The following is a 5758-nucleotide window of genomic DNA, read 5'->3' on the forward strand; positions in this document are numbered from 1 at the left end:
GGTTCAAGTGATTCTCCATAGGGAGTCTTTTAAATTTTTGCCATTCTATTAGGTCTGTTGCATTATCTCATTGTAGTTCTAATTTAAGTTCCCCAATGACTAATGATTTTCAGCATTTTTTTTATTTGCTGTCCATATATTTTCTTTGGTGAAGTCTTTGTTCAAATATTGTGACTGTTTAAAATTTTCCTTACTTTCTTTCTAATTATTTAGGTGGGTGGGTTTATATACAGTCTTACATTGCTTAATGATGGAGATACTTTCTGAGAAATGCGTCATTACGTGATTTCATCCTTGTGGGAACATCCTAGAGTGAACTTACACGAATCTAGATGGTATAGCCTACTATACACCTAGGCTGTATGGTATGGCCTATTGCTCCTAGGCTACAAACCTCTATAGTGTGTTACCATACTGAATACCGTAGGCCATTATGACACAATGGTATTTGTGTGTTTAAACATATCTAGGCCAGGCTCAGTGGCTCAAATCTGCAATCCTAGCACTTTAAGAGGCCAAGGCTGATAAATCACTCAAGGCCAGGAGTTTGAGACAAGCCTGACAACATGATGAAACCCTGTCTCTTCTAAAAATATAAAAATTAGCTGGGTGTGGTGGCACATGCCTGTAATCCCAGCTACTCAGAAGGCTGTGGCATGAGAATCACTTGACCCTGGGAGGTAGAGGTTGCAGTGAGCCAAGATCATGCTACTGCACTCCAGCCAGGGTGACATAGCGACACTCTGTCTCAAAAATAAATAAACATATCTAAACACAGAAAAGTTACAGTAAAATATGACATTATAATCTTATGAGACCATTGACTGCAATTTGTCCTTGACTTAAATGTTATGTGGCATAGGACTATATATATATTGTATATATAATGTATATATAATATATATACACACATATATAGTATAAACATATATACATTTATACTCATAAAAAATCCATATATAGTTTTGTCTTTTCATTCTCTGTCTTTCAAAAGCAGAAGCTTTTAATTTTTGATGAAGTCTAGATTGAATTTTTGTTTTTATGAATCACTATTGTTTTATATCTTTTTTTTGAGACAGAGTTTTGCTCTTGTCAGTCAGGTTGGAGTGCAGTGGCGCGATCTCAGCTCACTGCAACCTCTGCCTCCCAGATTCAAGCAATTCTCCTGCCTCAGCCTCCCCAGTAGCTGGGATTATAGGCACCTGCCACCATGCTTGGTTAATTTTTTTTTTTTGTATTTTTAGTACAGATGCGGTTTCACCATGTTGGCCAGGCTGGTCTCGAACTCCTGACCTCAGGTGATCCACTCACCTTGGCCTCTCAAAGTGCTGGGATTACACGTGTGAGCCACCATGCCCAGCATGTGTGTTTTATATTTAAGAAATTTTTGCCCAATCCTAGACCAAAAAGATTTTCTCCTTCATTTTCTTAAAAATATGAAAAAGTTTCATATTTTCAGGTTTTACATTTTTTGTCTGCTATCCATCTACATTAATTTTTCTATATGGTACAGGTATGAATTGATGTCTATTTTTAAAAACGTATGGTTTTCCAATTACTCCAGCACTATTTGTTAAAAAATGTTTTTTCTATTCTGAGTTGCCTTTGTACCTTTGCCAAAAATCAACTGACCAAATATATCTGAGTATATTTCTGGGCTCTGTCATATTCCATTAATCTATTCATCAATCTTAATGTCAATTTCAAAATATCTTGATTACTGTAGATTTATAATAACTCTTAAAGTCAGGTAATGTAAGTCTTCTAACTTGGTTCTTCTCTGTCAGTTGTTGGCTGGGCATGGTGGCTCAGGCTTGTAATTAATCTTAGTGCTTTGAGAGGGCAAGATGGCAGGATCTCTTGAGCTCAGGAGTTTGAAACCAGCTTGGGCAACACAAAGAGACCCCATTTCTGCAAAAAATGAAAAAATTAGCTTGGTAGGGTGAAATGCACCTGTAGTCCCAGCTACTCAGGAGGCTGAGTCAGGAAAATCCCTTGAGCCCAGGAATTCGAAGATGTAATGAGGTATGATTGTGCCACTGTGCTCCAGCCTGGGTGACAGAATGAGACTGTGTCAAAAAAAAAAAAAAATTGTTTTGGCTATTCTAGGTTTTTGGGTGTTCTTTTTATTGTTTTTGTTTTGCATTTTCATATACATTTTAAAATAAGCTTGTCAAATTCTACAGAAATCCCTCCTGAAATTTTGATTGCAATTACATTGAATCTATAATTTGAGAGAGATTTGACATTTTGTCAATATTGAGCTTTCTCACCCATGAAGATTATATATCTCTTCATTTATTTAGGTCTCTTTTAATAATTTCCCTTGCAGTGTTTTGTTGTTTCTCTTTTTTCTTTTTCTTTTTTTTTTTTGAGACAAGGTCTTGCTCTGTCACCCAGGCTGGAGTGTGGTGGCACAATCATGGCCCACTGCAACCTTAACCCCCTGGGCTCAAGCGATACCCCTGCCTCAGCCTCCCAAGTAGGTAGGACCACAGGGGCCTGCCACCATGCCTAGCCAACTTTTAATTTTTTGTATTTTTTTGGTAGAGATAGGGTTTTGCCATTTTGCTCAGGCTGATCTAGAACTGGGCTCAAGCAATCTGCCCACCTTGGCCTCTCAAAGTGCTGGAGTTACAGGCTTGAGCCATGGCACCAGCCATGTTTTGCCATTTCTAGTGTACAGGTCTTGAACATCTTTTGTCACATTTATTCCTAAGTAATTCATATTTTTTGATGCTATTTTAAAGAGTGTTTAAATTTCAATTTCAGATTATTTGCTATTAGTATATAGAAATACAATTAATTTTTTTTGAGATGGGGTCTCCCTCTTTCACCCAGACTGGATGGGATTTCCCCATGTTGTCCAGGCTGGTCTTGAACTCATGGGCTCAAGCAATCTACCTGCCTTGGCCTCCCAAAGTACTAAAATTACAGGTATGAACCACTGAGCCCAGCCAAATACAATTAATTTTTGTATTTTGGTTTGGTATCCTGAAACTTTGCTAAATTTGCTTATTTCTAGTAGCTGTTCTGTGAATTCTACTGAATTTTATAGATAGAAAATCACGTAATCTGTGAATAAAGATAGTTTAGCATTTTCTTTCATTCTAGAAGCCTATTTTTTTTTTTTTTTTTTTTTTCATCCAGGGCTCAGGTGATTGGACTGAAAGAAGCCTTTTATTTCTTTTTTTATCTTATTGCACTGGCTAGATCCTCCAGTATAATGCTGTGTAGAAGTGGTGAGAGTAGACATCTTTGCTTTATTTTTTAGCAGAGATAGGGAAAGCACTCTGTCTTTCAACATTAAGTATAATGCTTTTGGTAGATTTTGTTATAAATACCCTTTATAGGATTTTAAGTTTCCGTCTATCCCTGAGAATTTTTGTCAGGAATAAACACTCAATATTGCCAAGTGCTTTTTCTGCACCTACTGAAATGATCATATGGTTTTTCTTTTTAAGTTTACTATTATGTTGAATTGCATTGATTTTTCTACTAGTAAACCTAAAAATTTTTTTTTTTTTTTGAGAGTGGCAGCGGCTTTATTGTCTTTGGGGCGGCCTGGAAAGGTGGGGTTCTGGGGGCAGCGGGGAGGAAGGGCGGCGAAGCTGTGTGACAAGGGCCTCAGGTGGTGGGCATCTGGGGTTCCTCCACTTGTGGGTGCCCATTGGAATCACCGGTGCAGCCGTTGGTGGAAACGGGTACCGGTCCTTTCTTGTTCAACACGGGGCAGGCAGCAGTCAGGGGTCCGACTTGCTTGAGGCTGGGCCCTGGGCGCTCCATCTTATGCTCCAGGAGCATGTGGTTCTGTGGTGGGAGCCCCACGCAGGCCCTGAGGATGTTCTCCATGCAGCTGCGCTGGCGGAAAAGCACATTGATCACTGGGCTGCCTGGCGGCACCAGCGGCGCCTTGACGAGGAAGCTGAGCAGGGACAGCACGCGGTGGAAGGTCTGCGGCTCAGGGTCGGCGTCAGTGCAGAAAGAAGCTCACGTGCTGGCACAGCTCGGTCAGCAGCGCCAGGTCTAGCATGATGGGTGCGGCCAGCAGGGAGTCCTCGCAAGTGTTGTGCAGCACCAGCGTGTTGGTCCCACCCAGCATTAGCTCCGATGTATACTTATCCAGCGCGGGCTTGCTGTCGCCCACGTATGGCACGTACTTGATGACCACGCAGTGGTCGGGCTCCTCGCCGAGGATATAGAGCACTAGGTTACTCTGCACCATGTCGTCCACCACGTTGCTCTTGGACACCTCCTTAGAGCGGAACTGCAACGGCACCGACAGGTTCTGCCCATCGTTGTTGCCCAGGTGGTTGTAACTCACGATGGACATGGTCTTGAGGCCAGAGCTGATGAAGAAGTCCACGAGCACGGACTTGACTTTGGTCTGGCCAGACTTAAAGTCATCTCCGCCCACGAAAACCCGGCGCTGACACGCGAGCTCAAGAGCTCTGGCACCAGGGTGTTCTACGGGGACCCATTGAGGAAGGCGCAGCCCTCCAGGATGCTGGCGACCGCGAAGAGCGTGGAGGGAGACACCTCCAGGCCAAGCTTAATGGTGCGCAGCAGGTTCTCGGCCGTGTTGTTGAGACCTGGAACCACCTCACAGAAGCGCTCTGTGTTGGCCGTCCACAGCACGGTGACTTTGTCCAGCCCCGCGCTAGACCGGAAGTCTCGGATGTCCTTGCGGATCTGCTCCAGCTGCTGTGCGCCCGAGCCCGGGATGAGGTTGTCCGCGCGCGTGCTCTGGTTGGCCGGGATGAACTCGGGGATGCAGATGGAAGGCCGAGGCCGTACGGCTTCCATGTGCGGCCACAGTTGCTCCTGCAGCTCCCAATCCAGCACCTTCGCGCGCCGCATCGCCTCGGCGAGGTTCAGTGACGAGATGTCCCAGCCATCAAACACGAGGTCGTTGGGTGCCACCATGGGCAGCAGCACACTGAAGGGCACGAACACCTCCTGGCCCTCGGCATCCAAGCCCAGGCTCAGGGTGCCCGCCTGAGTCAGCGAGCCATAGTAGTTGGCCTCCTTGCGGCCGCTGCGCGTGGGCCAGTACAGAAGCAGTTGGTTGGCCAGCACCGCGGTGGTGAGCGTGGAGCCATTGTTCCCGCCCCAGCCGACAAGCATGACCCCGAGCCGGGGCACCCGCCGGACGGTCCGGAAGGTGAAGCGCGTGGTCGTGGGGTGCACCTTGAGGATGCCGCCCTCGCGGCTGACGCGGGTTGTCCGGTACTCGTATTGCGCCTATAGCCTCCGGACCGTAGACCACGTCCCGGCTCTCATCGAAGAACTGGGCGGCGGCCTCCATCGCAGCGGGCGGCACAGAGTCGGCTCAGGCAGCGGCAGCGGACCAAACCTAACAAATTTTTGAGATAAACTAACTTGGCCATGATATATTATCGTTTAAAAATATTGCCAGATTCAATCTGCTAAAATTTTATTAAGAATCTTTACATATACATTCATAATAACATTAGTCACTACTTTTCTTTCTTTGTAAAGTCTTTGTCTAGCTTTGGTATCAGAGTAATGCTGACCTTCTAGAATAAGTTGGAAAGTATTCCTTCTCTTCAATTTACTGGGAGAATTTATGTAGAATTTCTATCTTAAATATTTGGTAGAATTCCCAAGTGAAGCTATCTAGATATGGAGTTTCTTTGTTGGAAAGTTTTTAAAACGATAAATTCACATTCTTTCATAGATACTCTGGTTACCTATTTTTTCTTAAGTGAGCTTTGGCAGTTTATGTCTTCCAAGG

The 5758-nt window shown here is 44.5% G+C and overlaps 1 pseudogene; it reads right to left on the reverse strand.

Moving 5' to 3' along the window:
• Window positions 1-3514: 3514 nt before the first annotated feature.
• LOC100412257 (inositol-3-phosphate synthase 1 pseudogene) lies at window positions 3515-5352 on the reverse strand (annotated as a pseudogene).
• Window positions 5353-5758: the final 406 nt, after the last annotated feature.

The sequence above is a fragment of the Callithrix jacchus genome, chromosome 6 (assembly GCF_049354715.1).
Source record: "Callithrix jacchus isolate 240 chromosome 6, calJac240_pri, whole genome shotgun sequence".
Classification (NCBI taxonomy): domain Eukaryota; kingdom Metazoa; phylum Chordata; class Mammalia; order Primates; family Cebidae; genus Callithrix; species Callithrix jacchus.